The following is a 12,061-nucleotide window of genomic DNA, read 5'->3' on the forward strand; positions in this document are numbered from 1 at the left end:
TTTCTTCTGGGAGAATTAGAGCTATTTTTGAAACCAAGAAGTATTTATTGATTTATTTATTTATTCATTCATTCACTTATTGTGAACTACATGGCACATTAACAAAAATTTAAATGCCGGGCAGTGGTGGTGCACGCCTTTAATCCCAGCACTTGGGAGGCAGACGAATTTCTGAGTTTGAGGCCAGCCTGGTCTACAATGTGAGTTCCAGGAGAGCCAGGGTTACACAGAGAAACCCTGTCTCCAAAAACAAAAACAAAAAACAAAACAAAAATTTAAAGTGAACAATTTCTAGCCAATTTTAAATTGAAAAAAAAGTTGTTCCCCAATATAAACTTGAGGAAAGTAAGAAGTAAACAATAAATTGTGTTACAAATTGGGAGAAGTTCTGTGAACAGAAAATTTAAAAAGTTATTCGTGCTATCAACGGGTACAGAAATCCTATAAAGCAAAATAAAGCAACTGAGAGGTGAGGACATACAGACATGGATTTTGTGTACAAGATGAGGCACGTGGAGTCCATATGTTAGATCCAAACCAGGCCCCTCAAACAGCAATGCTGATGACAAGGTCCTCCCTCAGACAGTCCTGCCTCCTCCCTCAGGTCTGTTGTCACACCTAGCTTAGACCACACCTTCACTCCTATCATAGGTTCTGTTTACTCAGTGTTAGCAGAGTAAACAGAAGCCAGCACTCAGCATCCCGTAGGAATCTTGTGAGGCAAGTTTCTGTTCTCCATCCCAAGGGCCAACTACCTCTTACCTCTGTCAAGGGCATCTAGTTCCAGATTAATCCTACGAGCCTCCATCTGCTCAAAGATCTCCCTTTTGCCATCATCTACAGTCCCCTTGCTTTTCTGCCAAGCTGCCACCCTCTATTCTCAGAGGCAGACCAGCAGTTTGTTCTCCCTAGAAACTTTTCTGGAAACGAGTGCTCCACCGGTCCAGTGGTTTACCTGCCTTGCTCGTTCATAGCTTCATGAAGAGATGGTGGCCTCAGTACATAGGTGGTGCGATTAAAGACCACTGTGAGGTGCGTTCTCCACCACCGATCTGTTGGACAAAGTTTCTCCTAACACCTGGAATGGCATATGCAGAAGATATGAGTACATCAGAGGTTCAACATGCAGCTGGAGGTGGCTTATCACTGCAGGCGATTGATTATCAGCCCTGTATTCACTCCTGGAGGTAACACAAGTGCAAACGCTGACCAGCCTCCTTCTTCTACTGGATGATACTGAGGGAAGACTTGAAGGTTTTAACAGCAGATAAAGAATGGTACTATACTGAGCAAACTCTGAGGTGTCATGGCTCACCCCTGGAGAGACAGATGTCTCTTTGCACCAGGTAGGACATCCATGACAGACCTAAGACTAAATCCACCAACTCTATCTCAGTGAACCAAGGCATTTATGGAAGTTACAGACAGGGAATATGATTGACACAGAAAGCAACATCACAAAGCCTCCCTCCCCCCCAACATGGGTGAGGACCAAAGAAAGCTGCAGGCAGCTCTATTGAAAAGTCTTCCACTGCAGCGACTGCTTGGATAGCATTGAGGAATCTTGTTAGTTCCTTATTACCTTCTCTTATTTATGTATGGAGCTTGGCTTGTGGTATATGTATAGCATCTGCCTTTGTGTGTCTCAGTGGGTGCACACTCTCACAGAAGCCAGATCTACCTCCTCTATGTCTCTCCATCTTGGTTATTGAAACAATGTCCCTTACAGAACCCGGAGCTCACTGATTGAGGCAAGACTGGCTGGCCAGCAAGCTGGAGGGGTTCTTCTGTCTTTTTCTCTCCAGGGCTGATATTACAAGCATGTGCCACTACACCCAGCTTTTATGCAGATGTTGGGATCTGAACTCAGGTCCTCATGCTCATGCAGTGAGCACCTTCTCAACTGTAGCAACTTCCTGTCCCCCACCCTCACCCCGTTATGAGTTCCTGTAACTTCCTTTTGAGGCTCCTGAGCATCTCACAAAGGAATGTTTCAATTTGGAGGAAACAGCACCAAAAATAGACGTTGGAAGACCCTGCGTCCTTGGAAATAATTCGTTCTCACTGTGGCTTCTGAAGTCAGGTCTGAGATGCTTTGAATGGGAAGGAGCCAAAGAAAAGAAAAGAAGAAAATGACAACTATTGACAAGGAGCAAGTGACTCTTTTCTCCCCAATACCATCCTCAGCCTGAGTTTCCCAACAGGAGGGGGTTATGGGCAGAAGGAGATGGATTCGGGAATTAAGATGGATTCATGAAGCCAGTGATAGGCACTGGCTTTTGTGATTGCATTTTAAGGAAGTGGATACATTGCTCAGTTAATTTCATTATAGTTAGTGTTTATTTTCATTTCACTTCTATCATCTTATCCATTTTTTTTCTCCTGACAACTTAGAGTATATCAGTGTGTACTTAGCTTCTCCATTAAAAAAAAAACAACAACAAATAAACCAACAACATATTTCAATGGCTGCTTTTAATGTTTAACTTATTTAATTTTAAATTTTTATTCAGTTTTATTTATGTGTATGTGTGTGTGTGTATGTGTATGTGTATGTGTGTGTGTTTGTTATGTTTGCTGCATGTGTACAGTACCCATGAAGGCCAAAAGAGGGTGTCAAATTGACTTGTATCTGGAGTTACATACAGGTGGTTGTGAGCTACCAAAGATAGGTACTAGGGATGGAACTTAGGTTCTCAGCAAGAGCAGCAACGCTCTTACCACTGAACCATCTGTCCAGATGCAGTTGATGTCTTTTTAATATGCTCATCCTTTTGACACCTGACACATATGATTGAGTTTTGAAGTTACTTTTGTTGTTGTTGGTTTTGTTTTTAGTTTTTTTGAGGTGGGGTCTCTCTGTGTTATCCTGGCTATCCTGGAGCTCACTCTGTAGATCAGGCTGTCCCCAAACTCAGGGAGCCATCACATCTACCTCCTAGGTGTTTGGATTAAAGTCCTATGCCCAGTCAGTTTGAAGTTTCTTAATAGATATTTTATTTGTGTGTGTGTGTTTGTGTGTTTGTACTGAGCATGTTCATAGTTGAATGTACACGTGTGTACATGCTTATAGAAGCCAGAAGACTACATTGACTGTCTTCTTCAATAGTTCTCCTCTTTCTTTTTTGTGAGACAGTGTTTTCCTTGATCCCAGAACTCATTTATTGACTAATTAGCTGTAAGTCTCCAGAGATCCTCCTGTCTCACCATCTTCAAACCCCTAGCACTGGGGTTACAGATGTGTATAATCAGGCCTGTAATTTTTATATGGATGTTAGGATCTGAACTCAGACCCTCATGCTTGCATGCCAAATGCTTTACCATCTCACTCAATGGCTTTTGAAGACTTAAAACATTATCTCTCCATTTAGAGCTAATATGAAATAACCACTCCTTACTCCTCAGTGGCTATGGGAAACCCTGACACATACATAGATCCCCATGTCTTCAGATGCAGTGTTTGCACAGAATCCCCCAGCATAAATTTGTACGATATAAATTCCCTATATATTACTCATACTGCCGAGGGTCCCGTAGTGGCTTTGTAGGTAGCTATTATACCATATTGCTTAGGGAATGATGATTAGGAAGGAGTCTGTACCAGCAACACAGATGAGATGGTCTGACAAACCTCACAGATGACTGGTAGACTTTACAGATGACTGATAGACCTCACAGATGATGAATAGACCCCAAAGATGGTTGATAGATTCCACAGATGTCAGATAGACCCTATAGATGACTGGTAGACCCCACAGATGGCTGGTAGAACCAACAGACAGCTGGTAGACCCCACATATAATTGGTAGGACCCCCCAGATGTCTGGTAGAATCAATAGATGGCTGGTAGACTCCACAGATAGCTGGTTGAAGCAATAAATGACTGATTGACCCCAAGATGGCTGATAGAGCCCATGGATGATTGCTAGACGCCACAGATAGCTGGTAGAATCAACGGATGACTGGTAGACCCCACAGATAACTGGTAGACCGCAGAGATGACTGATAGAACTCATGGATGGCTGATAGACCCCACAGATGGCTGGCAGACCACCCCATGCTTGGGTCACAGCTGCACTGTGCCCTCATGCCATTCAGTGTTTCCGCCCTCTCCACATCCAACCATGTCATGTTCCAAAGTAGATCTTCATGCAAGTGAGTAAAGGTCACACTGTCGGGGCATCATAGAAAGAGGTGAAGAGTGAAATATCATATCCCCATCTGATTCCAAGAGCACAGGGCACTAAGGCAACTGGTCCGGAAATGACAAATTTGCACCTTGCAAAAGATGTTGTCAGGGGTTGCTGGGAAAGGAGGTTTTAAATAAGAGCAGAGGGCAAGAAGAGAGCAGCTCAGGGAGCAGTGAGATGGCCTGGGTAAAAGTCCCTTGTCCAAAAGCCTGGTGACCTGTTTGAATTCCAGAAATCTACATGGTGGATAGAGTGAGCAAATTCCTGCAAGCTGTCCTCCAATGCATGTGCTTGTGCACCAGCCACACACACACACACACACACACACACACACACACACACACACACACAAATAAATGAACACACAATTGTAAAAAGAATTTTAAAAAACTTCTTTTTCAGTAAAGATCGACATAAATATGCCAAATGCCAACTATGAAATATATTTATGATTCATGTGACTGACAGCCCTGAAATGTAGGACCCATCTGAAGCAAAGACAGTTTTTAAAACAACCCCAACAGTCCAAATTGATAGCTGAGACTTTTGTAGCAGGGCAAGTTGAAAGGCAGTGGGTCCAGGCATAGAAACGATGCCTGGTTAGTAATGTCATACAGAGGAGTTACAAACGAAATTCCAATTTCAAGTCCAATAGATTGGCATAGTTTCTTTTTAAAATCTAACATATGTAGACAAACGTGAGACAATTGAACTGCTTAGGTATCGCTTACTCAACACTATGGTAGTGAGAAATAATTTGCCTTCACCCTGCAAAAGCTAAATATACTCATAACCTATGACCGAGCTGAGCACTTCTATAATTATAATCTTCCAACAACAGCAACGACAAAAATTGAAAACCAAAAATTTACACAGACTCAGCAGGAAGCACACACAGGATGTTCCATTCCCATCAGTGCTATTGAGAGCCCCATCGACTTTCAAACGACCCAGACGTGAGGCGGGATGGGTCACACACACTATGAGGAAAGGGTCCATCTCACACCATGGTGGGAACACAGGCACAGCTAGGGCAGACCCAGGGGCACACCCCTGACCCTTTTGTCACAGGGCCAAATGACAAAAGACTTCAAAAGAACTTCTACCTTTTGTTTAAATGACAAAACGAAAGGATGGCTGAGCTGGCCTGCTGCTCACAGTTACACACCAGTAAAGTGGTAAGGAAAACCCAAAGAGCCAGGAGCCAAAGGCTCACTAAGTGATGCTTCGGTGTAGGCCACAAAGAAGAACTTAAGAATTGACCCTCTTGAATTTTCTTCCTCCATAGGGAAGCACATACTCAAATGCTTATCAGAAGCATTTAGAATATTTCACGTTGCAGGAGTCAAAACTTATTTATAAAGGGTAGAGAGAGAAAATGAAATAAAAGCATTCTATTTGTGGCAGAAGACTGTGAAAGTGTGTCCGAATAAGTTCAGCTAGGAACATCCGGTGAAAGTCTAAACATATAAAATGACACCAAAGCTGTCACGCAAAAAAATCTTTCACCAAAGGAGCAGTCATGAAATGACTCGGAGAAAGTCTGCCCACATTCGATCAAGGCAGCTTCCTCTGGGAAGATGGACTGAGGACAGTCATGGGAGGGCTGGCCCACTGACTTACAAAACCTTGCTCATTTACAGTGCATGGGAAGATCTCAAGGTGGGTTATGCATGCAAGCCACCTTGCCTAGCCATGAAAGATAGAACATCATGGGGGGTTAGGGGAGGTGGAGAAATGAGAGATGGCTCAGCTGGTAAAGTACCTGAGTTAGATAGTCGGTACCCACTTGAAATAGCCTGCCATAGTGATGCATGCTTTTAATCCCAGTGACAGCAAAGTGGAGACAGATCCCTGGAGCTGCTGACCAGGCTACCTAGCTCAGTGGTTGTGTCTCAGGTGCCAGGGGAAAACCCTGTCCTCGAAAAACAAGATGTGTGGAGTCTGAGGAGGAAGGCGGTTCAACACTCACCGCCATACACGTAACCATTCATCCACACATAGGAATACTCGCAAAGAAAAGTATGTGAAGAGAGAAGAGAGAGAGTCTGACATTCTGCTACACATAAACAATGCAGGTTGGAAAACAGCAAGCCAGTAAAAGGCAAGCTAGACAGATACACACAGATGTTCGTTATGGAATAAGGGTGACATTTCACACAAAGCTAAGATGAGCAGTGAGTACCTGTATGGAGACAGTGTAGCAAGCGAAGTCGTAGCAATGGACTTAGCACAGTAGTTCTCAACCTGTGGGCCGAGACTCCCCTTCCCTCCCTGCCCGGGCTTGTGTATCAGATGCTTACATTACAATTTATACCAATAGCAACATTATAGTTAGGAAGCAGCAGTGAAGTAGTGTCATGGGGGAGGGGGAGCCATCACAGCGTGAGGAACTGTATGCAGTCCTGGGGAGGCTGAGAACAGTGTCTCACTCCTCTGTCATCATCCACAGATGTTCGAAGGACTGGCCAAGAGGAAAAGAAGGACCTAGAAAAGAAACAGTGGAATTGTGTCACAGTAGTGTTTTGTGTCGTGTGTGTGTGTGTGTGTGGGGGGGGTGGTGTTGGTTCCACCCACCCCTGGCCCATCTGCTTTGCAGGCCAAGCTGTCCCGCCCAAGTGTAGCCAGACAGGGCTGGAATCCCGAGGCACTTCCCTGGAGCAGTGCCTGGAGGGCCCGCTCCCCCCACCCCCCAGGACTTTCAGAGTCAGGAACCATCTTCCCCTTTGCCTCTAGCTGAAGAAAAGGTGCACCGCCTGCCATTTGGGGTTCTACACAGAACTGAGAGGTGCCTGGGCTTGCTGGAGGCTGCCAGCCAGATGCTCTCCCCCCCCCCCCCCCGCATCCCACTGGCTCCTGCAGGAGCCCCAGAGTCACCCCCTCCAAGTCAGACAACCCAAGAATCCCCATATTCAGTCCCTCTTCTCTGGGATTAGAGGTAATAGAAGGAATCATAAAAGAGAATAGATTTTTTTTTTTAATTTCTAGGGTGTTAAAGACTGTTTTAAGACGACTGTTAAAACCACAAATTATAGGAAAAGAAATAATTCTATTAAAATTTTAAACAGCATGGTAAAAATGCATAACCTAACAGCCAGTAGAGCAAAACAAAATAAGCCTTTAAAAAATGTATGCCTGTTTGTGACTATAAATAGACAGAGGTGGAATATTTGTTATTAAGGAAAAAAAATCTTCCTATTTTCTTAAAATTTAAGTAGAGCTACCAAGTCATTAAAAAGTATTAATTCAACAGAAGAGCACATAAGGAGTTGAATAAAGATTTTGTGAGGAACAATGATGACCTCTGCTTCAAACTCATGAGGAGATGCAGAGCAGACAACATTGGGTAGTTTATTCCATAATCTCAGAAGATCAGGCAGCTCCTTGGCCAAGAGGCAGTCACCCCACTGAGCGAAAAGAACACGACATTCATATCTCTGAACTCAAGCCCTGGGTTTTCTTTCCTCAGGGCTGGGTAACCAGGCAGTAAAATGCTCTGTATCATCTGCCAGTTACTTATGTTTTGTCTATTTCTCAGCAAAGACAGTGGGTTGGTTCAACTCTACATACCTCATCCCACTTATTTTAAAGCTTAGCAGGCAGGGATGCAAATCTTTGTGTATCCTTAGTCAAGCTTGACTCTTAGTAATTTTCTAAAGTTTCAGTTCGGGTCTGGGCAGCTGGGCTAGCAGAGATATGTCTTCTGTCTCTGGCTGGATCTCAATTCACTTTTGTCTTGCAAATGAAACACTGGGTGCGGCTGCCTCTTACAGTTCCATCAAGAAGGGGATTGCAATGTCACTTCCCCAAATGGAAGCTATCTCAGTCCTCTGATAAAGACTGGGTAATCTGATTGCCAACGACAAGCAAACAAACAGGAATAAAAAATGTCCACACCATTGGCCTCTCAAGAAGTTGGCAGAGGGTTAGGTAAGCCCTTCTCTTAAAAATGACAGAGCAGGGTATAAAATTTTGAACCTACTCTGAACGACACTTGGCAATATTTTCAAGCTTATTAATATGTCTAACCTTTGACGCAGCAATTCAGCTTCTGGAAAGGGTCCCACTTGTTCTCAGCATTATGTGCCTGGCAATGTTCGCTGCAGCCCAGCTCCCGGCAGCAGGACTCGGAGAGGGCAATGTCCATGGACAGGGAGAGAGGATAGTTGCAGAAAATAAAACCCCATGCAATGATATTATGAAATTGTTAACGCTTTTCAAAAGAGCCCTGTGTTTACTGAAATAGAAGTTCTAGTAAGTGTGAACAGTGAGAGGAAGTTCAGGATGGTGGCCACACTAACATCTGGGCACATTTGGTGATAGGGTCCCTGTCACAGAGCACCATGTGGAGGGGCCCCAGGGAACTGTCATTACACTACCTGCTTTTCCCAAGACAAGAATTCCAATGCTAGGGTCAGGACAGGAGGGAGATCTTCATTCTTGTGTAAGTTTCAGATTTGATTGACAATAGCTAAATTTTACAAGATACAGTGTGGTATAGCCATATACTCTGCATAATGACTGGCCTAGCGATGAGCATATCTGTCACTCCAAACAGTGCTCACTGCTTTGTGAGGAAACCATCGACATCTTTTGCTAACCTTGTAGAAATCTGGATGTGGTTTGAATGATAAATCTCTCCCACAGGCTCTGTCGTTTGAATCCTTAGTTTCTACCTGTTCGGGGAGCACTGGGACTATAACCTTAGTGGAAGAAGAACGTCATGGGATGGGCTTTGGCATTTCATACCCCCACCTCATCTCCAGTTTACCATTTTGCCTTTGCACTTGTAGATGTGAACTCCCTAGCTCCTGTTCTGGCTGCTTGCTGCCCTGTCTCCCACAATGATGGACTCAATCCTGCTGGAGCCATAAGCCAAAATAAACCCTTCCTTCCATCAGTTACTTTTGGTCAAGATGTTTTATCACAACGAAAGGAAATTAATGAATGCAACTAATAGACTATTTCTTTTGGAAAGACAAGGTCTTGTGTCTCCCAGGCTGGCCTCACATTTGCTTTGTAACTGAAGCTGATCTTGAAATGTCACGCTTCTTGTCTACCGGCACATGTGGTTTATACCAAAGTAGGAATGGAACCCAGGGCTTTGTGCATGCTAAACCAGTACTCCACCAACTGAGCCACCTCCCCAGATACAGTGTTATTGACGGCAGTCAGCCTTACTGTTCAGTAGAACACCTGTCCTATCTAGCTGTGTCTGGCTGTGACGTTATACATTTGACCACAGTCTGCTGCCCACCGATCTATTACTGCCCCTTATCCCACCTCTGTGGAGCCTTTGGTGCAGTTACTTGCCCATGTGCACTGTGGCATCATTTACAACAGAGGGTGATGACTCAACCTGGTGTTCATCAGTGAAGAGCGAGTAATGACAGTGCTCTGTGTGTTGGCAATGGAGCAGATGTGAAGGAAGCACAAGATGCTACCTCCTGAGTAGCCTGCAGGCTGCCCTATCGAGTGATACAGATGAAGCTCATGCTGATCAGTATGATCCTCCTTTATCTGCTACATGCAGGTCCGCTGCGCAAGGGTCCAAGGTATTTGCCATCTCCTCCCACAATCAAAGAGCCCTTGGACTGGGGAGATGGCTCAGGGGATAAAGTGCCTGCTATGAAACACAAGGGTTTGAATTCAGATCCCTAGCACCCATGTACAAAGCAGGCTTGGTAGCACACACCTATACCCCTAGGCAGAGAGAGGCAAGTCCCTGCACCTTGTTAGCCAGTCAGCCTAAAGGACTCAGTCAGCTTCAGGTTCAGTGAGATACTACCTTAAAACGTTAGGTGGAGGGGGTGGAGGGATGGGTCAGTGGTCATGATGCCTACTGCTCTTAGAGAGGACTCAAGGTCTGCGCTTAGCATCATGTTAGGGAGCTCAAAACTGCATGCAACTTCCACTTCAGGGGATTCAATTCCCTTTTGTGGATTCTATGGTCACCTGCATTCACATGTGTGCACACACACACACACACATGCACACACACACACACACGTGCACGCACACACACACACACACACACACACACACATAGGAGAGCAGGTAAGAAAAGATATCTAATGTCAACCTGTGGTCTCTACACATACATATACTCACATACTATATATACTATTCATACACTACAAACACACATATACTACACACATGTCAGGTTGCTCTACCCTCTTTGTAGCTCTCCACCTTCTGACTCCATCACTAGGCCCAGGTGACGGGGCCACTGTGGAACTCTACAGCCTTGACCTACACTGAGCCACTCACCCTGTCATGAGCAGAAGCTTCAAACTGTAACCGACTATTATTCTAGCCTGAGTCTTCTACATATTTCTAACCTGAAACAGGCAGCCCAGAAGGCCTGGAAAGGCAAGGAAGGCCCCTGAGCATTGTGTCTACCATGTGAGGTGAACATCTGCAACAGAGCAAAGCCAGGCTTCCTCAGAGCTTGTGTGGGTTTGTGTCACAGCCCCAGATGTGCTGTTAAGCCACCATGAAGCCCTCGGAAGGTCAGGGCAGCTCGCCGAGTTGTGTTCAACTGTCCTCAAAAACTCAATAAGGACATTCTGGAAGCCAGGCCAGGTTCATGGACTGTGACTTTGCTGGCACCTAGGGAAGTTAAGAAAGGTGCTATGCTTCTCTGTCACACACTGCATGACTGATAAGCAGGTACATATCTGAGGACAGCCACCCTCCCCACCAAGCAGCAGCGGCCACCTGTAAAACCCACTCTGGAGTCTGGGAATGCGTCCCTCCAGCTCACTGAGCGCTGTGTATGTCCAAGCTGGTAGGCTTTCAGATTCCATCTCTCATCCACTGGGATTTGGGGTGCTGGAAGACCCTAAACTGAAGATATCTCCAATAGGATCTGCAAAAAAACCAAAATTTGCCCAGGTTTTCTCCCTGCTACTAGGAGCCATGGACCAATGGAAGAGTTCTCTTGCTCTGCTGTCTAACTCTGATCCTTCAGGGTAGCCAGCAGCACGCTATGGAATGGCTGTCACAAATGTCAACAAAACCTTTTCTGGGAATTCGGCTGTCCTTCCATGTGAGGGCTGGCTCAGCTCAGTGCCTACCTGGAATCTGTCCATACACTGAGCACCACAGCAGCCAGGAGAGCTGTATCGAAACTTATTTAAGCCCTGGCAGAGACACTGGCCCATGCCCCCAGAGTGGCAGCAGCTGTGTCTTGTCATAGAGTCTTCCAAACAGGGAGATGTAGGGCCTGCTCTACAGTGCACCTGGCTTCCCAGCTGTGCCTAGAAATCTCATAGGAATCTCTAAGGCTCTGGATACTTGCTGGCAGAGGCACTGGCTAAGCATGGCAGCTGTTGGCAGCCTCTGCATATTCTCATACATAGGAGAGGTGCTGCTCCTCCTGGCATGGCTATGTCATACAGGACAGGTGATAGACAGCCTCTTCTTCCTCAGAGCCCCATCCCCTCTTCCCAGCTAGGGTGAGGCCTTATCTTTATAAGTACAGGGCCATATCAATGCCCACCAACCTGGAAAGTTCATGTTTCCCTTCTGAATCAGGGAGAAAAGCCAAGGTTGAGCAGAGACTTCTTCCTACCTGCTTTATGCCCACAGTAAGATGGGATGAGCAGAAGTGACAGCGGGGCCACTTACGGAGAGCAGAGGAAGTGTCACTTGTGGTTACGATACAGCCTGGGTCTGTCAAGGCTTAGTAGGGACTGTGTGTCTCTATCTGGAAGAAAAGGTGTTGGCTCCAGGTCTATCCAGGGATCCTTGGGATCCTTCACTTACTTTGTCCTCATAAGACCATCAGTGAGCAGCATCAAGGGCAGGAACTACTTTGTCAATTCCTTAACAGAGCCTAGCCATAGTATGGGGTCCATGCTCTC

General features: G+C 45.4%; 1 long non-coding RNA gene across 1 annotated transcript in view; it reads left to right on the forward strand.

The window, feature by feature from the left end:
• The window catches only part of A930027H12Rik (RIKEN cDNA A930027H12 gene), a 156,531-nt gene that overhangs the window by 124,685 nt on the left and 19,785 nt on the right, over positions 1 to 12,061 (forward strand). The gene's annotated exons all lie outside the window — the stretch shown is intronic.

This window comes from Mus musculus, chromosome 15 (assembly GCF_000001635.26).
Source record: "Mus musculus strain C57BL/6J chromosome 15, GRCm38.p6 C57BL/6J".
NCBI lineage: Eukaryota > Metazoa > Chordata > Mammalia > Rodentia > Muridae > Mus > Mus musculus.